Genomic DNA, 21,780 nt, shown 5'->3' with positions numbered 1-21,780 from the left:
CCCACCCCAATAATAAAGAGGCAGTAAAATGTGACTGTTTTCTGTATCTTCCTTCTGCACATGGCTTTATTTTCCTCCTCCCTGCTGGAAATCCGACTCACTCGGATACCGACTACTCTGATACTCGGTTACCCCCAGACCCATGAGCACACAGTAGAGACGCTGAGGGATGCTGAAGGACCCTGGGGTCGCAGCAAGCCCAGCCTCAGCTCCTGCTGCCTCCAGCAACCCTCAGCAAGAACAGAAACCGAAAGGCCCCGGGGCTTTGCCATGCCCCTCAGAGCCCCAACCCGAGCCCCAGGGGCTCTCCCTCTCTTCCCCCCCCCCCCCGCTCCCCCCCCCCCCCCGCCCCCCCCCCCCCCTTTCTCCCCGCCTCTCTCTGTCTCTCTCGATGGCGGATGCCCCCGCGCTTCCTCCTAGCGACCGGAGGCGCCCTGCCCTGAGCCTTCGCCCCTCCTCCGGCCGCCATCAGGTGAGGCCGGCCCCGGAGCCTGCTGGTGGCCGGGAGAAGCACCTGTGGTGCCTGCCCGCCGTACGCCGCCAGGTAGGTAAGACCGGCCCGGCCCGGCCGCCTGGCACTACATGGGGACACCGGGAGGGAGCGGCCCCCGTCCGGCTCCTGCCCTGCGGGGGTTTCCCTGGTGCCCCAGCGGTTGCCTGACGGAGAAGGGAGGGAGAAATCGGCTGGGGCTGCCCAGGGCGGAGGGAGGGAGGATAGAGTTCGCTTTCTAGCCAGCCTTTGCGGTGGTGCTCGCCTTTGAGCAAGAGGTGCCCCGTCAGAAGGTGCAACCACCCGCTGGTCGGGCTGGGGTTCTCTGCCAGCCTTTCTTCCTAGTGTGTGTATGCTAGGGAGGCAGCCCTGCTGTCCCCCTGTGGAGTGTATCGTGTGCCCCACGAGGACACACGAGGTTTTTGTGTGGGGCAAGATGTTCAGAAGTTAAAGAAGCTTTTAGCTTCCAGTTATGACCAAGTAAGAGCATGAACATGCCTGTTCTGTGGGATGCGTCCATTTTTACAATATCCCACAACGATAGGATTCAAAGGTCATAATGATGGATGGGGTCAACAGTCACAGGCTTTATATGAGGCTGTTGGCTTATACCTCAGATTTGCTCCTCAGTCACAGAACTGAGCCTTGCAGCTGTTTACACAGGGATATGACTCAAACCAGGAAGATTTTCTATGCTCGTGTGATGTCATTTTCCTGGTTCAATGGTAGGTGGGTGAATTTGTGCTCTTGCAGTCATGTCCACTGACTTAATGGAAGGACCCAAAGTTTCTGCATGAAAGAGGTGTTGCAGAATTGAAGCTCATGTTTGGATATAAAATCTCAAAAGACACAGGGTAAGTAAGCAGGGGTAAAGATTACAGTAAACATCGTGTGGTTGTCTGGACATGACAAACTGTAGGTGTAGAGATTTAACACTGTAACTAGAAGCCATAAAATCTCATAAAGAATGTCTCTAGCTATATACTCATATATTGTTCTTTTAGGGCTTTCTTTCCTCCTCTTTGTAACCTGTCCTTTGAAAAATGAATTCCTCTTCATTGCTACCATAATATATATTTATTATTAGTTTGAATTTTCAGCGCTGTTTTTGTATATGTTGCATCCGGCTTTTCTGTGAAACGTGAAGGGGGCTGAATTCATGTTGTACGTGAATATTTTGTTCTGACCTCTTCCAGATGTCTGAGCAATGATCCTGTGACCTTGTTATTTCGCAGGAAGTTTTCTAGGTAGGAGGCAGAGCAGGATTTAGTTGAGATGGGTTTAACCTCAGGTGGGCCATGGTAGCCCAGGAGAATTTTCTGGAACTGGTCCCATGGGTGAGTTGCCACCAGCATTCCTGCAATTCCTTCCTTCATGCCCCCTTTGAAACGCACCCTGGTAGAAGTTGTCCACCAAGAGGCTGAAAACCCAACAGTGGCAAAAGAGTTTAAGTCCTTCTTCACGTGCTTGCACTGCAACTAAACAGCTCGTCTCAATCTGAGGGAGAAGCCTATTTCCAAGCAGATACCTTTCCCCTTCCCACAAATGTGACCAGGTGCACAGCCAGGAGCCCACTGTCCTCTGTGTTGTAATGATGGCCTTGCTGGGATGTTGGCATTTTTTTTTTCTTTTTAACACAGATGAGCTTTTTGCCTGTTCCTCAGTCCCTCCGCTGAATGATCTCTAAACTGCTTTTCGTCTGGTCTTTCCCCTTTGCAAGTCTAGCCTAGTTGGCTGGCTACAGGAGTGAAGGCTCCTTCTGGAGCAGCAGCTAGGGCCTTTGAATGTAAGGGCCTCACTACTTCTGAGAAGGAGTGAGCTCTGCTTTTGTGAGGTGTTTTGGGATCTATGTGTGATTTTGTTGCAGGCTTGTTATTGACATATAGACATGTTGTCTAAAAGAGCATGCCATTTTAGCCTCAAATTTAGCAGTTTGCTAAAGAGGTTTTTGAATGCATCTAAGAAAGGCTACAATGATTCTGTGACAAAATAACTTTATTTAAAAAGTTGCTTTTACACAAATAAGTTGCTTTTTCGGTGGTTTCAAACTAAAATACGCAGTCAATACTAAGGGGAACTAACTTTATTATGTGAAATGAAGGTGACTTCCTTGTGTTGGTTTCTTCATTGTTAGAGCTGGAATTCAGGAAGTAAATAACCATGGTGAGATGTAAACTGTATTTTCAGAGGTCTTCTGGTTCGAATAGATGCTTAATAGTAGTACAGCTGGGGAAATGCATAAACAGTATTTTTGTACTTATTAAATTTTAAGCTTTTCTGTAAGAATATGGATAGAGCCATGAAATCATTCTTTAACTCAGCTGAATGAGTATTCTGTATGTTTATGTGCATATCAGTTTTAAATGAATGTTTTTTTTTTGTTTGTTTGTTTGTTTTTAAGGGAAATTGTTCAGAGTCAAAATTGATGTTGTTGTAAAGTGTTTGTGTGTAGAATAGTTGTAGGTGTTTATGCTATGCTGACTGGATTAGTTTAAGTTTGAAATTCAGCTATAATTGAACAGTCATTATTTAATAGCCATTGTTATTGAAATCAGAAATCCAATTTTATTTAAAATTGATTTTTGATTAAAATGATCAATGCTTCATATTTTTGTGGCATTTAGCAGACCTTTATAACTCTAAGATAAGGATTGTTGCCCTCCAGACGATACAAGCGATTGTCCAAAATGTTGCGATGGCTACAGATGTAGCTCTGAGAGATGGAAATGAGGGAGTTTGGGTGGCCTGCTGCTCACTGTGTTCAAAGTTGGGGTTTCAGATTTGTTGCCAGCCTTCGCGCTTTTCAAGAAGGGCAAGAAAGAAGACCCTAGCACTTACAGGCCTGTCAGTCTCACGTCAGTGCCTGGTAAAATTATGGAGAAGATTGTCCTTGAAGTTATTGAAGCATACCTGGGGGACAATGCAGTCATTGGTCCCAGCCAACATGGGTTCACGAGGGGTAGGTCCTGCCTAACAAATTTGGTTTCATTTTATGATAAGATTACCCATCTAGTCGACCGAGGGAAAGCAGCTGGTGATCTTTTTGGACTTCAGTAAAGCTTTTGACACAGTTTCTCATAGGACAAAATGTCCAGCATACAGCTTAACAAAAACATCATATGATGGGTGAACAATTGGCTGACGGGTAGGTGGTCGCACACTGGCACAGGCTCCCCAGAGAAGTAGTCATGGCACCAAGGCTGTTGGAATTTAAGAAGAGTTTAGACTGTGCACTGAGTCACATGGTCTAAAATTTTGGGTAGACCTGTGTGGTGCCAGGAGTTGGACTTGATGATCCTTATGGGTCCCTTCCAACTCAGAATATTCTATGATTCTATGAAATGATACAGGTGTTATCATGGGAACCAGATCTGACTGGCCTGTGAGTCAGGCAAGTTGCACAGGTTGGGCACCCTTTGCTTTCAAAGGAAAGAAGAAATGACTTGTATTTGACAGCTTTTCTGCACATTGCCTGACTTCATTGGTCCAGCTGAACTACAAAAAAGGAGATATTTTCATGTCCAGGAGTGAAAGTTGCAGATAGGATTTATATTTTTTTTTAAAAACAACATTTTTCATGAAGAAACAAGCTGTGTGGACAGTATCAAAATTTTAATGGAAAAATAAATACAGCAAAAAATAATTTGGAAAATGTAAACACTGATTTTATTTATTTTTTTAAAGAAAAAAAAAAAAAAATAGTACTATCACTCACATATTCTAAGGAAAAGTCTGAGTCAGCAATGTCTAACCAAGAGGCAGTGAAAGATGGCAATTGGCCTGGGCTTCAGGTGCACTGCTGGCTCACGCTGAGCTTTTAGTCCACCAGAACCCCCAAGTCCTCTCTGCAGGGCTGCTCTCAATGCATTCTTCCAGTCTGTCCTCATGTCTGGGATTGCCCTGACCAAGGTGCAGCACCTTGCACTTGGCCTTGCTGAACCTCCTTAGGCTCACATGGGCCCACTTCTTGAGCATGTCCAGGTCCCTTTGGATGTCATCCCTTCCTTCTCTTGCATCAACTGCACAACTCAGCTTAGTGTCACCTGCAAAGTTGCTGAGAGTGCACCTGAACCCACTGTCTATGTCGTGGATAAAGGTATTTGTTACTGGTCCCAAGACAGACTCCCGAGGGACACCACTCATCACCGGCCTCCACGTGGATGTAGAGCCGTTGTCCACCACTCTCTGGGTGCAGCCTTGTAGCCAATTCCTTATCCACTGAATGGCCCACCTTTCACATCTATCCTTCTGCAACCTGGAGATCAGGATGTCATGTGAGCCCATGTGAAAGGCCTTACAGATCTGTCAGTCAAGGCAAGTAAGCTAGGATCAGCTCTCCTGAGGGAACCACTCTGTTCATTTTTCTTATATATTGTCTCTTGGCAAACTTTTAGGTAGTCTTAAAATCATCTAAGAGAAAAATTTTCTTTGTCAACTTACAAAGTATCCCATTGGAAATTGTTGGCAGAGGCAAAAATAGCTTCTGGATCTTTGATATTAGCTCTGAGATCATCCATTTTCCTCTTCCATGTGTGCAAGCTTTGCCTGTATTAGCATGTTAATGGGAAGACAGTCATCTTTTTGTCAGAAATGAACGGCAGTTCTTCAGTGCCCCTGGATCTTGTTCTCCTATGCAGAAGCTGGAGCAGGAATTACATGGAAAGAAAAAGTTCTATTCTGAGCCTGTAATTAAAAATGTGTCTTTACACATGCACAGGGACCTAAGATGACATTTTTGAGGCAAAACTCATCTCTGGTGTTCCTAAAGGCTTGAATAGTACGCTTAGGAAGAGTATTGATATTGTAACAAACTCTGTGATTTTGTTTCTGTATATAGCCTTTTAATTTAAATAAAAAACATGGTAGTTCTGTTGTAGGACATCTTATTGACACCAGTGTCTGTCATCGACAAGGCTGAATCTCAAGATTAACTGTACAGCCTTCTGTGTGTTGATGTGATGGAATAACTGATAGCAATTGTAGGTTGCTCTTTCTGCGTCCAAACAATGTAAGAGGATGTAACAGCCAATGTGCTGATAGGAGAGGAAAAAAAAAAGTGAGACGGTGCAATCTTGGGTTTCATTTCAAGCTACATTAGTGGGCACAGATTTTCTGCGTATTATCCCCAGTTGGAACTCATTCAACTTCTCTCCTATCTCATCTCTCTTATTTATTCAAATCCAATTTCTTTCACTTAGCCTTCTCAGTAATCATTCCTGAATATCAGTCTTATTCACAAGCTTATTTTGAGGTTGGAAAGTTTCAGTCCACAAATAAAGTTGTGAAGAACTGAAAACAGGGTCTCAGTCTTGAAAGTTTGAGGTAACCTTAATGATAGCGACTAGGCTATGATACCAATCCTGTATAAAGAAATAAAGAAAATCAACAGCAATGTAACTTCATTGCTCTTCAGTGATGTCTGCCTCAAGGGCTGTTTCTTTGATTAGTGCATTCTGAAGATATCTTTTATACATTATGGTAATACATTCTAGGAATATTTATTTTAACTGTAAATTCTTAGCCTGACATTTTATATATGCTGTGCAGGGCATATATTTCAGTAGGCTTTTCAAACTTTGAAACTGAGCTTGGTGGAGACTTTGGGCTTCCTTCTCTACATGGCTGTTGCAGCCATCAAGGAATGTACTGCCTTTGTCATTATATTCCAGGGCTGTGCTTGTAAGGTGAATATCAGAGCTCCAAGAAGATCATTCACCAGGAATTCCTTGTAGGGGATAGTTGGTTTCTGTTTTCACCACAGCTTTCAAAAGCACGATGCTCCTGAAGGTCTTTTCCAATCTAAATGATTCTGTCATTCTCGGGTATTTATGTGCCCATGGGGTAGCCCTTGGAGGGGCTAGCTGGCCACTAATAGCTCTCACAGATGGGCATGTGGAACTTGGGCTAGGTGTACAGGAAAATGGTACAAGGTCATTTACAGAAAAGTGATCTTTTTTTTTTTTTTTCCTCTTTTTCTCCAGTGAATAATCTCAGTAAATATCCAAATCTTGTTGGTGTTCTTTTGATAATTAATGACCTACACTATTTCTGTTTTATCTGATGTTGCTGTCTTAAATCTCTGCTGCTTTATACAACACATTCTGAACGTAAAGCTATTGAGTCAATTTTTACTTATAAGAAGGCATTGAATAATTAGGGAAGAATCCATAACCAATACTAGAAATTGGAAAGATTGAGATGTTTCCCATCACATAGTTTCCACATCCATCTTTTGTCATATCATTCTGTCTTTTAGTTTGCCATGCAAGGCAGAGAAAAGCACAAAAATGATTATTTTGTTTACTATATACATGGCCTTTAATATGTTCACTCATAATATGCATTAAAGTTAATAAAACAATAAAAAAAGTTTAATGGGCTTTTTTCTCAGAATCTCAGTCTTCTCTTCTGGTAAATGTTGCTAACAAAAGTCTGTAGCGTCATTGGAAGTTCCACTTTTGGAAGCTGCCCCAGTCTCTAGAAGCTACCTGCTTGAGTCTGGGGCTGAAATTCAAAGATTTGGCATGTTCCTTATAAAGCTGGCTTTAAACAAAGCCTTTACAACATAGGCTGATTTCTGTAGCTTCAGAGAATACCAAAGCTCACAGCAACTCATCTATATCTAGCTTTAGTATGTAGTAATCTGGACACCATGGTTGCTTCAGTTCTATATCTCAATTCAATATAACTATGAACATTTGCATGGATATGGTGCTTATTTGCAACTATTGAATGAAATATGAACAAAAGGTGATTTATTTATTTTCTGAAAAATATACCGTTGGTTTACTGGATTTTACCCTGTATTTTAGAAGATGAGAATTGAAAGCTTCAGCCTGCTTGTTGAGTCTTAGCTGAGAGTATGTTCATGATGGGATACTACACGGTCCGCTGCTGAAGCTGAACACTATGGGGGAAGAAAGACGACTCACAAAAGAAGGTGGATAGTTCTTGCATTCCTCAGAAGAAAGTTTTAATATAAGAACTGTCTTCTGCTTGGGAGGAAAATGCCTGAGTGAGATCCTGTCCCAGCTCAGCTGAGGTCAGTGTGAGTTACGGTGCTGATTTCCCCAGACAGAATTTCATGCTGTGTATGCAAGAATGCCATTAAACAGCTAGGCAAGCTTTTATGTTAAACTTGGAACTCAGAAACAGGCAGTGCCCAAAGGCTTTGTGTTGTCGTACCTGCTCTGGGGTGTCCACTTGGTGATGTTGTTTTGGCAATGTTTTTATGACCCTGCCTAATGGCAAAGAAATTCTTCCAAGACAGCATTCAGGTAGCAGAATGAGTTGCAGTTGTGTTTGCTGCTTTATTTTTCTCAGCATCTGGACCTGTGATACATACTGTTTTGCTTGACAGAAAGATTAAGCAGACTTGACAAACTCACAGTTGTAATCTTATCTTTGCAGTCAGAGCCCTACAAGTCAGGATAAAATATATGTTGTTAAGAGCTACAAAGGAAAATTCTGAAGGAAAAGGGAAAAAAAAAAAAAAAGAAATTGTGTTTGCTTCAACAGCTGTCTTAGCAAATGGACTTTGGATGTCGTGTAGTACTGCTGGTGTTACAAAAACGCAAGCGATATAGGTATTTTTTATGAGTGTCTTAAGTTTTGTTCCGAGTATGTTGTGACCTCATTGATTGTTTACTGTTACCAGCTGACATCCCGTCTGTGAATATGTAATGTTGTACTGCAGTTAACATAGAAAGAAGAGCTGCACTGATAGGAACTGAAAGCTAATCATTTTTAAGCAATTTATTATAATTAGCTTCACATATTCCATTTTCTTCTTGTTCCCTCTGACAACCTGGTAACTGTTATCATCCCTTATTTTCTTGTCTCTTAAAAAAGCCTTCTCTTCCTTTTGTGAAAGACCCATGCAAAGGAACCAGTAAACTACTGAAGAGACAGTGAAGGTATCTCAGTATAGAATGGTACCTACCAACTAGGTACCATTAAAAGTATCAACTAAAAGAAAGAAATTGTAAACTGGGGAAGAGTCTTATTATTAATTTCTTATAGTTTTCTTTGCTTTTAGTTGTACCAACAACAGGTAAAAGATTTTGGATAAAAATTAATTTTAAGTATAAAATTATAATTATGTATTAATTTTAAGTATAAAATGCCTTTGAAAGATTAAGATAGCTTCTCGTTCCAGCCTTAAATCTAGTAGGGTCCAATTATTATAAGCGGGATTATAATAAATTCACCTTCTGGTTTTTTATCTCTCTCTCTTCTTTCTTTGCCAGCAGACAGGAAACATGAATGAATTAACTCTGGAGTCAAACAATTCATACTTGTTATTGCGGTAACTTATTTGAAACTTCTTTTTTTGTGGATTTTGAAGTCAGGTGATGAGAAAAAAATACAACGTTTAAGAAGCCTCATGAAACCCTACAGAAGGCTGACTAAATTTATGAAGAGAGAGGAATTGTTAGAAGTCATATACCAAAGACTGGATGAAAAAGCGATATTACTTCTGAAGTAATTATGAAAAAAAATGAAATTATGAAAAAAAATGAAGTAATAATTACTACTTCTGAAGTACTCTTTTCAACAGAAGCTCACGAAGAACTCTGCTGTGATACCATGGCTGACAATAAATGGCATGCTTTGCCACAAGGAATACCATTTATTTTCACTGAGTGTCTGCCAGGTGGGCACAGAGTGGGGTACAAGTGGGGGGTTTTGATTCCAGCAGCTGCTGCTGGGGGGAGTGAAACTCAATTTCATTGTGATCCTGGTACCTGCAAAAGTACTTTGAAAGAAAATCTATCACAATGTGAGCTAAAAGTGGCAAGATGTGATCAGGCAAAGGGTAGCAGAGCTGCCTCCTGACGAATCAGGACTAAGACCTCTTTGAGGCATTGATTCAAGAAAACCTTGAACACATCATTCATTTCAGCTGGGCTTCTGAGCATATGTACTTTTGCTTTATGGCTGTCCCAAATGTTTCCTCAGTCTGGGCCTAATGGGGTTGTATATCTATTTTACATTGAGGTCCAGCAAATGAGTTACAGATGTTTGTTCTTAATAGATAAATTAAAATGAAGAAAAGAATAAAATCCATGTTTGGATTGCACTGTCAAATGCTTTGTTGTACTGATGGAATTCTCAAAGTTTATGCCAGTGTGTCACTGTAACTGAAAACTTACCTGGTAAGCAGCATGGAGGGTGTTTCATGGTTTTTGTTTGTTTGTTGTTGTGGTGTTTTTTTTTTGGTCTGGTTTTGTTTTGGTGCTGCGTAGTTTTAATTGACCATCTGAGAAGAATGGAAGGATTTTTCATGCTGACCCTGAATTCTTTCCAGGGTTTGGCATCTGAGCTACTTCTGGGAAAAAAAATAATAATAATAATAATAAAAAAATAATGATGCTGGCTTAAGAAGCAGCTGAAATAGGTATAACTACAGCAAAGACAACAACAGCATATATGTTAACCACTCTAAGTAAATGTATTTTTCTTGCCAACCATTTTGGTAAATCAGGTGTGTTACATAGCATTTCAGGCGAGTTAAGCAAGGTCTCTACATCCTTCGAAGAGTATAAATGTTGTTTAAGAAAAACTCAAGGTTTATTTAAATGGTTAAATTATAAATTATGTCAGTCAGAGGAGAAGAGCCTTGCCTGACAACCTTATGCATTTCCAATCATTGCATTTGAGTGGTTTGTATGTTCTTCTCCTAGGCTATGTCCTTGCTGTCTTCCACAGCTGACTTAGGGTAGCTTTGTCCCCTTGCACCTTTCCCAAACTCTGCACTTCATTGTTTATATACTGCTTATTGAATATTTTTAAAACATATCAAAGGGAATGTTGTTGGAAGGTACATAAAATTATAAGCTGTCGGGTGCACAAACTTCTCTTGGAGGTCACCAGAAGGGCTTGAATGCCTGAAAAGTTACCAATTATTCTTTTAAACAGCTGCATGAGTTGGTCTAATAATAAAAAAATCAATAAAAGCAAACTAACCAAACAAGCAAAAATTCATCTATCCCTCTGTTCCTTGCTTAATCTCAGACCTTCATGTCACTACTGTTGTAGTCATACTGTAGAGTGTAGCTGCACCAATGACTATTTCAACATGGAAGAAATATAAAATTTCTCTAATGTTTCCATTTTTGTGATTTGCTGCTTAGAAGAATAAGCATTGTGGTCTTGTTAGAGATTAGCATAGGTTTAGAGAAGTGTGCATACAAGTGATGTATCTTTAGGTTTGTCTAGCAGTTAGCATATGTATGTTTGCAAGTTCAGAAAGATACGGGTGCCATTGCTATTAAGTACCTCTGAAGAGCCTTCTAGTAGTGTTTCATGGAGATTAGTGAGCTATCATTCCTTCAGTATGTTTCCATTGTTAGACTTATTATGTGAGAAATAGGATTTATCTTCCAGAAACTAGAACTTTTGATTCTTTCCTAGGATTATAATTTGTGAATGTTTTGGGTTTGTAGGTTAGGAGAGAAAGGTAACAAACCAGATGCAATGATGCCAAATAGTTTAATGTGACATTGGGGAAATGACAAGTCTTCTTGGACTTCCGTTAAACCGTTGAAAAGGCCTGATAGCAGAATCCACTTAATAATTGAAAGATATATTTTCAGCCATTGTGCTAGTGCTTCATTTTTTTTTTCCCCTACAGTCTCTTTCCTGAAAACTGCTCTGTAACGTGCATGGATATAGACAAAGACCTTTGGATAAGGTGATGAGGTCTTCAGGGTAGAAGCCTTCATAATGGGACAGTGGTTTCACAGCCATTATTACCAAATATACATGCAAGCAGATCACCCAGTGATAAAAATTTGATCCAGCTCATGCAGTGATGTACAATCCCATTTCCATCAAGTTAGTCAAAAGTACACAGGGGCAGCAAAAAGGCATAAATCCTTGTTTGTTAGCTTTTCAAGGACATGAGATACTTGATAACAGATAAATCTTTCAAATAAAAAATTAACCTGCCAAAATTTTTTGAACAAATTTGAATTCAGAGTTCGTTTATGCTGGGCCATTTGTTTCTTTCTTGTGACTTCAATTTTTCTGATCCTGTGCAGGGAAGTTAAAAGCCACACACATACTGTATCATTGAACCATGGCATGAGATGCTTCTCACATAGATTTTAACTAGTCTTTTGAAGGTCTGTATGCTATACCAGGCAAGAGAATTACTTCTATGTAAGACATGGGCATAGCGAATAAGAAGGAAAAAGAACAGGAAGCATTTTAGCCACATTTCAAATTTTAAATCTAATTTTTTTCCCCAGCCTTTATAATTTAGTGTGGAAAGATTCCCTGCCCCCTCCTTTCCTTTTCTATTTCTTTGTCTTCCTCTAATTTCCTATACTACATAGTCTTTGCTGACAAAAAATATTATTTCATTATTTTATTTTCCAGTTTTCCACATATAAATTCTTTGTGCTCTTCTGCAAACATTACAACATCACAAACTAATAGCTTTGCTCACAAAAACCAGCAAAATAACAAAGTGTGACTTTGCAGTCAGTTTTAGTTTTGGTAACAAGATAAGCCAAAATGTCTTTATGATTCTAACATCAAAAAACAGTCAAAACTCTGGAAATGTTAGATCCTTTCTCAATTTCTGTTCAGTTGTAACTACAAAACATTTATGGATTATCTAGCATGGAATGCAATTTAAAAATAAGATTCTGGGGATGGGATGTACTGATGTGAGTAGAGGGGAAGTTTGAGGTGGACTAAAAATGAAGATTATAGAAGGAAGTTGGTTTCAGGGTTAGATTTGAAGTGGCTGTTGTTACTACTTGATTATAATGAGATTATTGACCATGTGAACTGTTTTGGGCCCTACTAAGTCCCTTCGCACATGCAGATCAATGACTGAGTTCTCATTTGAAACATGTGCTGGACTGCTTGGGCAGCTTGTGTTGACATTATGCACTGAGCTCTTATAGTAAAACACTACCAGGCTTTACAATACTAAATTTCTTGTTTTGCACAGTAAGTTATGATTACTCACAACTTTGCTGGGATGAAAATGTTTCGTCTTAGTACTTGTGAATTCAGGGAAAAATAATTATTTTAGGCAAACAGACAACCAAGTCTTTAGTGTACTGATTAAGGACAAATCCATTGCAAATGGAGAAACAGTGGGATGATAGGTATGGTTATCATCATTTTGCTTAGTTTTGAGTTAAGATTTGTAACTAATTATGGGCAATACATTGCCCATATAAAATGGCTTTTGGAATGGAACTCTTCTTATTTGCTATATGCACTGTTTCATTTTAGTGAAGCTAGGCTACAGGAGGGGTGGTGCTAAGCTGGGTGAGCTATAACTATGTCTTGACAAGAACTAGAAACAATGGCCTGAGTTATTTAAAAAAAGAAAAAAAGAATAATATTAATTTCTTTTACAAGTCCTAATTTATTTCAGCCAGAGGAATCCCCAGTGAATAATTATACTTTTTAAAAATATATATATTATACCAACCCTTTGTCCAGTAACTTGTCAGATTAATTTAATTAAAGAATACAGTCTTTAAAGTGTACTCGTCTGCAATTGCAAGTGTTTAATCCCTTGAGATGGAAGCACTAGTTAAACATGAGTTCAGCCCGACATAATTCTGCCACATTAGTGTGCATTACAGTATATTAATTTAGAAAGCAAGTTCCATAGATGACTGATAATTAATGCTTATTATGATTACATTATCGTAATCTTTATTTAGCCAATAAACACTTAGACTGAATCAAAAAAATGGTCTTGTAGTGTGTCATATTGCAGCCACTTATCCACGTTCAGATAATTATGTCCTAATGATATGGGAGGCTTACATGGCTTTCTGTTAATAGGTTAAACATTAGGCACCTTTTTCCATGTACTTCCACTGTGCCAGATGAACGAGTGGATGTGATAAAAAAAATAGCTGCACTGTTTCAGACAACAGAAGAGTATTTCCAAAAATCTCTGTGCTAGTAATGGGTGGAAATAATCCTTTTACTTCAGTGCGTTCAGAAATGGGACTAGCTGATATATGCAGATATTTATACACAGTAAGTAAACAATTTCTATTTCACTCTGGCATATTTAATTCTTCCCAAAAATAGATTTTTGACTGTCCAGCAGGGAAGGTATGGTGAAGGCGAAGAGACTATGCTTATGTATTTCATGGTTTCCTGTTTTTTTGTTTTTTGTTTTTTGTTTGTTTGTTTGTTTTGTTTTTTTTTTTCCCCTTTACCATGTGTCACTGGTTTCCTAATTTTTTCCTGCAACAGAGGGGATCACAAGCACTATAGAGGCAGGCACTGTGCAATACAACCAGATATTGCCAACAGTATGCAACTTTAGGAAAATATTTTACTAGGTTAGTGAGGCCTTCATGGCAGCCTGCAGCGTAGAGTCAGCTCACAGGGTAGTTCCCTCTTTCAGAGGAAAGACAGGAGGGACAGAGTCAGGTTTAGGCATCCTGCTGGGTTGCTCATGGCCCAGAACAGGCTGTGAAGGACATCCCAAACTGCACCATAGCCACTGCTGCAGAAAGGGCTTGGTGGTCTTGCACTGGACAGTCTTCTTACTCTTTCATATCTGTCCCACTCCAGCATCTGTACTGTTAGGTAATTATGCTCTAAATTTTGATGTGTGTGTGTGTAGAAAAAAATAGTCAATGTATTTCTCTTCTCCGAGTTTCTTTCTGGGGAAAAAACAGTTCTGTGAACAATTCTCATTTCAGGACTGTGCTACACAGTGTTCACCATTCTTTATGATGAAAATTTGCTCTCTTACAAAGTGTAACATGTTTTGCTTTATCTATTTTATATACACTGGATGTTTACTTTGAATGCAGCACTGGTTAAAAATTACTCACTAAAGTAATCAAAAAATACAGTCTGATTTATGGTTGGAGCAAGTACAACATAGCATGTAACCACCTCCTTTCTCCCTTCAGCATGAATAAATTTGTGTTCTAAATAAGGTCCAAACCTTGGAGGGGTTAAGAGGATGTTTCAAAACTGCATTTAGCACCTTTGATAAAAATATTTCTGTTTGTCAATTTACTGGTCTTTTCTGTCTTTGCTGCCCTACACCTGTAAGATGAACATAGAGTAAGCTTTTACTTAAGTAAACGTAAGTAATTCATGCTACTAATTTAGAGATGAAAACTGTCTGCATACCAGGTTATTGAGCCATCAAGCTTCCTCAAAAACTATATCACAAATGAAAAGAGTTTGTTGCTTAGAAGATTGCAGTTCTGGCTGCCAGTATAACTTTAAGTGGTAAGGAAATACAAATGCACTTATTTAGTCAAGTTTCATCATTAACAGTTTAAGCAGTAAAAGCATAGAGGGATGAATTCTTAAGCTGTAATCATTTAAGGAACTGTAAAATAAGAGAAGATGTTTCTGCAAGTTTCAGAGAGAACTCTGCTCTAATAGATAACGGTAAAGTAAACGGTAAGTAAAAAATGCAGGGGACTAAATAAGTGCCTTTTTTGCAGTTACAGTCTTTGCATCCCTTTTGCTTCTATAGCCTTGGAGGTCTGTTAATTCTTGTTCAGCTTGAGAGCTCAAAATGTGATCATGCTGAGAGAGTTGAGAAGAGAGAGGAGGTTAGGCAGGAGAAGTTTGACATCAGCAACGCAGAGGGGTGTGTTAACCAATGGATTTGGTGGTAGTTGCACTTTGCTCTGGTGAGAGCAAAAGTATATACAGAGGAACTAAGCCAGGATGAGGGAACTAGAGAGAATGTGGAAAAGAGGAGGGTTGTGGTGGAAGGGAAAACAGAGAGGTGAGCGAAGGGGAAAACCAGTCAGGGAAAAGGAGAGAGCTTGGTGGATGGGAAGACAGAAAATGAGGTGAGAGCTAAAGAAAGAATTGATCAACTTGAATGGACACAGAAAAGTATGACTGAAAACACTGTCATGGAGGGAAGACTAGTAGCAGATCCCTGGCTCTCTCTCCTTCTTCCTCTTGCCAGCGAGATCCAGGATGACCAGGGAGCTGGTGATTGGCTGAGCAAAAGATTGTCTCATCCTGTCTAGAATGGAGAAACTCAAAAGAGCACGAGCACAAAAACCCGGGGTGAGTTGCCAGCAAAAATTGATATATAAATCAGAGGCCCTGTATCAGAAAGGGAGTAGGGGCAGGCTAGGTGGGTAACTCTAACCCCCCATGCACTGTGGAGGTGAGAATCATGGGGGTGCCAAATAACTGTAGCACTCTCTCCACAGTAATTGCTCTGACAAGTTGAGACACCAGCCAGGATTTCTGAATGGCACTGTGCTGGGGGGCTCCGCCACATTGTGTTGCTTTCTGTGGCCCAGAACAGCAGTGTGGACGTGCTGAGTTGCTCAGATGTTAGAAGAGCAAAGCCCTGTTTTTAGGGTGGCATCAAAACTCTAAAGAAAGAAAGAAATTGGGATGACTCGGGGCTTTGGATAGTGACAGAATAATGCTTCAGTATTTATCCAGGAGTAAATACTGGGGAAAAAATACAGCCACATGAACTTGGGCTTCTTTCCAAGTTTAGGACAATATTTACCATCACTAAGTAGACACTGTTCTCCTATTTTCCAAGCACTGAATGCATGAAACTAGTAGAAAATTGCTTTTAGAGAAATCAGTGCTGTTTGATCAGTGTGTAACTTGCTGTGATAGAGCATGGAGACTTGTGACAGGGTGACAGTCTTGTTGCATTCTGATTTTCAAGGCTGTATCTCAATCTATGGCAGGAATTAACCTCTGTGTGTGCTTCTTCTCTGATCATTACATAAAAAGAAGCTCAAAATCCACCAAATTAATGATAACAAAGGATAAAGTGTTTGGCATCTTTTTAAGGCTATATGCATTTAATTTTTATTTTTACTATTCCATTTTAGCATAATATTTTTATAATAATATTTACAAGTTAGTAACTTTCTGTCAATATAAATATATCAACCTATGTATGATCATCATACTTCAAATTATTTTATTTTTTTTTGGTTTGCTGGACTACTTTTTGCTTTTAAAATGAACTTTTCATGGAAAGTTTGGTTAAAAATGTTTTGACGCTTCAGAGGAATGTGGCCTCATCTATGAATTTATGTGTATTTATCTTTACTGCACTGAAATCAATGAAAGTTGTTATATGTTGTGGTTTAACCCGGCTGACAGCTAAACACCACACAGCCGTTCGCTCACCCTCCCCCCTCCCTCTCTGGGATGGGGGAGAGAAACGGGAAAGTGAAGCCTGTGAATTGAGAAAAAGACAGTTTATTAAGATAGAAAATAATAATAATATGTACAAACAAGTGATGCCCAATGCAATTGCTCACCACCCGCTGACCATTGCCCAGCCCAACCCTGAGCAGCCAGCCCCCCACCCCAGCTAGCCACCCCTATATAGTGTTCAGCATGACGTCAGATGGTATGGAATACCCCTTTGGCCAGTTTGGGTCAGCTTGGGTCTGTTTGGGTCTGTCCCCTCCCAGCTCTTGCTGCATCCCCAGCCTGCCCGCTGGCAGAACAGAGCGAGAAGCTGAAAAGTCCTTGGCTTAGTGTAAGCATTGCTCTGCAGCAATTAAAACATCAGCATGTTATCAGCACTCTTCTCATCCTAATCCAAAACATAGCACCCTACCAGCTACTAGGAGGAAAAAAAACTCTGTCCTAACTGAAATCAGCGTATTATAGTAGTAAAATTAATTTGGGAATAGAGCCTAAATGGAAAATGTAATAAAGTTAAAGCTAATTTTTTCTGAGTTTCAGTTTGATACTATTTTTCATCAATATTGATGTGTGGAAGTAATAATGGAATATTTGCCTTCACAGGCTTCTCAGTATTTTTGGTTTGGGTATTTCAGTGTTATGCAAAGCCTGTTACACTGGCAGGCGGCTCCGCTCTTGTCTTGTGAAGCCTGGCTGTGTGGCTGGTATCCTGGCAGAGCTCAGGAGTCCCAGCTGGAAGGTAGATCTCCACCGAGTCTATGGACTTGATGGAGAGGCACTGTAACGAACAGGAGACCCACTGCATTTTAAGAGCAGTTTGATCCATCTGTTCCCATTTCTGTTCTGGTCAGTGTGGTGCAGACTTACGCTGCAAGTCTTCACAACTCTACTGCAGGGTGTAGGCCTGACTTTGGGACCTTGTATGTTCTCCAAAACACGCAAGCTGCTGCCAGATATAACTAAGAGCATGCCTGTTGGTTACAGACTCCCATCTTCCTTCATCCCTTGGTGTTGGCTGAAGGCATGGCAGCAGGAGGGCTGGCGCAGGCAGGGCTGCGTAGCGGTGGCAGTGCCCTGTCCAGCCTTGTGATGCCAGGAAGGCAGATGAAGTAACAGACCTCACAAGGAAGTGTGGCTTTTGTTGTTGTTTGTTTGTTTCTCAGGGGAAATACTATGCCAAATGTTTCCAGTAGTTTTATGTAAAGGGGGGAGGGAATCTGGGTCTTGAGGGTAAACCTCTGCTATGAGGTTATGCATACAGTATATACAGTATGAACATACAGTATATTTAATATAAACAGGAGCCTGACACAAAGGAAGAAGAGAAGCAAGAGAGAGGAAACAGGAGGGTTGAGAGTGTTAGTATGATAGCTGTTGATGAAAAAGTAAATAAATAAATCCCAAAGCTCCACCTGCTGACAAGTGAAACTTTAACAGGTTGTGTGGTATGGTAATTTGTAAAAGCTCAGAAAAAGAAAGGATTTGCCACATTTTCACCTGTGACAGATCTTGATTCTGGTGTTGGTATTTAAAAATGAGTCTGTCTGTGCTCTTTACCCTCTTACCCCAAAATCAAGATCAGAAAGTGGGAGAAGAGTTGGAGGGGGATCAGTGCTGCTGCAGGATTTGGGGCAGGGAGGTTGTTGGAGTAAATGCTCCCCCTGGAAGAAACAGTGCAATGAAGGATGGCTGTGATAATCTGCACTGCTCATGTTCCTTGCCTGGGTGTGTTCTGCTGCTATTCTGCTGCTGAACCACAGTTTCCTTTTTAAAAGCTAATCCCTAAGTTATATATGTGAAAATATGGTGATCCTCCTGAATTATATATTTTTTTCTGTCATACAAAAATTCATCTAGAAGTGACAGCCTCTGAGAAGCAAGGCAGACTTTTGACATTAGCTGAACTAGACCCAATTCAGTCATTAAACTGATTGAAGCACCTCTCCTAGGAAGAAAGGCTGAGAGGGCTGGGACTGCTCTGCCTGGAGAAGAGGAAGCTCAGGGTGGGAGCTCATGGATGTGTATAAATACCTGAAGGTAGGCTGCAAAGAGGACAGAGCCAGACTCTTGTCAGGGTTGCCCAGTGCCAGGACAAGCGGCAGTAGGCACAAACTGGCAGACAGGAGGTTCCCTCTGAACATCAGGAACCCTTTTGTGCTGTGTGGGTGATGGAGCACTGACACAGGCTGCCCAAAGAGGTCATGGAGTCTCCTCCTTGAAGATCTTCAGAAGCCACAAGGATATGATGCTGAACAGTCTGCTCTGGGTGGCCTTCCTGGATCATGGGCTGGGCCAAAGGGCCTTCAAAGGGCCCTTTCCACCTCAACCCTTCTGTGGTTAAACTAAAGGAGGCCTAAAGAACTACAGCCCTGTGTGCTGTAGCTGACAGTAAATCCTCTTGGTGTTTGCTTCTTATGTGTGGTCTAGCTAACTTTCTCTTATGTATTGCTAATAAAGAGTGGTATGTTGATACAGAATATAAGTGTCAAACACCTGAAATACACTGCTGATGAATAATACGAACTTTGGGTTTGGTAGACATTGTGGGAGGAGTACACCAAGGAAAAATATTATGTAGTACAGACAACATATGGGAGGAAAAGCAGAATGTGTTGAATACACTTTCCACAAACACATTATGCAATCAGTTTATGTGGTTCTGTGTTTATAAGTTTCATAGTAAAGTTACCGCAGCATTATCACAGAATAGGTTGGAAGAGACCTCCAAGATCACAGAGTCCAACCTCTGACCTAACGCTAACAAATCTTCCACTAAACCATATCCCTAAGCTCTACATCTTTTAAAGACCTCCAGGGACTCAACCACTTCCTTGGGCAGCCTATTCCAGTGAATCACCCTGTTCCGTAAAGAAGTTCTTCCTAATATCCAACCTAAACCTCTCCTGGCGCAACTTTAGCCCATTCCCCCTTGTCCTGTCACCAGGCACGTGGGAGAATAGACCAACCCCCACCTCACTACAGCCTCCTTTCAGGTACCTGTAAAAATATTTTATTATAAATAATAAAATAACCTTCTGAATCCTCTTTACCTGATTTTGTCGACTATACCCTTTAGCAAATGCTGGTGTATGCAGAAGCACCACCTAATCGAAATGTAAATTGCATACTGATGCTGTGTCACACCTCTGAAAAGTAACAAAGAATATCAGTGGAAGGCAAGTGTTGCCTCTCTCCACCCTACCCCAGCCCGAGTGACAACATCGATTGGCTGCCAAGACCTCTGCTCCCGATCAGGGACACCAGAGACGGACACTATGTGTCTAGCTCAAGTGCCAATTTATTGCTGCGCAACATAGCCTCTTATACCCCTTCACGCGACCACCCCGGATACTTGTGACCCTTTACTCCACCCACTATCCCTCCTAGCTTTTCCCCACATCTCCCCCCTCCTTATGCCACGTCATGCCCCTTTTGTCGTACCCCCCTTTTCCCGTTGCGAAGCGGATTATCATAGTACGGCTCTAGCTATAAGCGATCATTCTCTTCTTCCTGCGGTAAACACTGCCATCCATTACTAAGAAGCAGGTTAATATTCAGCATTCGCAGGACTAGCTTTTCAAGCAGCTGTTTCAGTAGTCCAAAAGCAGAGGCAGAAAAAGTGCGCCGGCACCCAGCAAAATCAACACCCATAGTGCAGTTGACAAGAGGGAGATTAGCCACAAGCCTGGTGTCCTTAGCCAATCTAACCAGTCCTTCCCCCACCAGTTTTGGTTAAGGCAGTCTCCATACGTGCTCTCCAACAATTTTACAACCACGTTCTTGGCTTGTTCTATGGCCGTTGTCGCGTTCTTCTTCCAGTCGATACAACAGAACCCTTTGACACCAGCATCTTCCAACTCAGAGTAGCCAATTCCTGTTTGAGCAAGCAAATAATCTACAGCCAACCTAGCTGAGGATAGACCTTCCTCAAGAGCTCCCATGCCGTCAGTGAGATTCGCCAAAGCATCTGCCGTGCGGTTAGCATTTTTCAATGCCCAGCAAGCTAGCTGCTCAATTGCCGTAGTATTTCGGATGATTTGCGGCCATATAAAGAGCGTCTTAACAATTGTCTGCGCTCGGGTATTCAAATACCATCTGTCATCACAGTCCGGATCTAGCGTATGGTCTTTCAGTGACTGTGACAGCTCCCCGTCCCTGCCATAGCCTTCTTGATGTCATCAGGCACGAGCGGACTGAACGCTAATGTCCCAAGTGCGCAGCGTCTGCCATACGCATTGGGAGGAATAATCAAGTAAGCCCAACCGCCTCCACAAAGCAGAAAACAATGAGAAGAGAGCTCGCAGGAGCAAAGCATGTGGGCATAGCTCCAGAGTATCCAATCCTCCCACCTCCTTAAGCGCCTGAAGACGCTCCTTGAGGGTCTGGTGCGCCCGCTCCACAATCGCCTGACCTTGGCTGTTGCCAGGGATACCCCTAATGAGCCTAATACCCCATGCCGCACACCACCGGACAAAGGCATGACTAACGTAGGCAGGACCATTGTCAGTCTTTAGGGTGACCGGCACTCCCAGGACTGCAATGGCCATGCGAAGTGCGGCAATACACTGTTTTGCTTTCTGGCCCGTGCTGGCAGTAGCCCACATGAGGCCACTGCATGTGTCAACAGCTACATGCAAGTATTTAAGCCTCCCGAAGGGTGCAAACACTGTGACATCCATCTGCCACAGCTCATTTGGGCGGAGACCCCAAGGGTTAACCCCAGCAGACATGGGCACCGTGGTATTACAAGCACGGCAAGCTGCCACTATATTCCTCGCTTCTGATAGCTGCAGATTAAATTGCCGGTGCAAAGCGAGGGTGGACTGATGGAACTGGTGGTGGGACTGGGCTGCCGACACTTGAAGGTCGAGCACATAGCAGGCAGCATCTGCCACCCGGTTTCCCTCTGGGATAAACCCAGGGATCTCGGTGTGACTGTGTACTTGTTGGATAAACACAGGCCAGGGACTTTTCGAGAGGGCATTGTATAACAATGTAGCAGTTACAGTACAGGTGTTGTACAGGAGTGACACAGCTGCGCCACTCGAAAGCAATACTGGCTATCTGTGATAATATTCAAGAGCTCGTTTGAGAAGTGTGCCAAGGCAAGCAAC

At 41.5% G+C, this 21,780-nt stretch overlaps 1 protein-coding gene across 1 annotated transcript in view; it reads left to right on the top strand.

The window, feature by feature from the left end:
• The first annotated feature begins 411 nt into the window (after nt 1-411).
• Nucleotides 412-21,780, top strand: part of ARHGAP8 (Rho GTPase activating protein 8) — an 88,983-nt gene continuing 67,614 nt past the window's right edge. The window contains exon 1 of the mRNA XM_035315353.1: nt 412-544. The gene's annotated coding sequence lies outside the window, so the exon portion shown is untranslated. The remainder of the gene's footprint in view (nt 545-21,780) is intronic.

The sequence above is a fragment of the Oxyura jamaicensis genome, chromosome 1, assembly GCF_011077185.1.
Source record: "Oxyura jamaicensis isolate SHBP4307 breed ruddy duck chromosome 1, BPBGC_Ojam_1.0, whole genome shotgun sequence".
Lineage (NCBI taxonomy): Eukaryota > Metazoa > Chordata > Aves > Anseriformes > Anatidae > Oxyura > Oxyura jamaicensis.
Note: the sequence above shows the minus strand (reverse complement) of the source record. Positions and strands in the feature narration are given on the sequence as shown.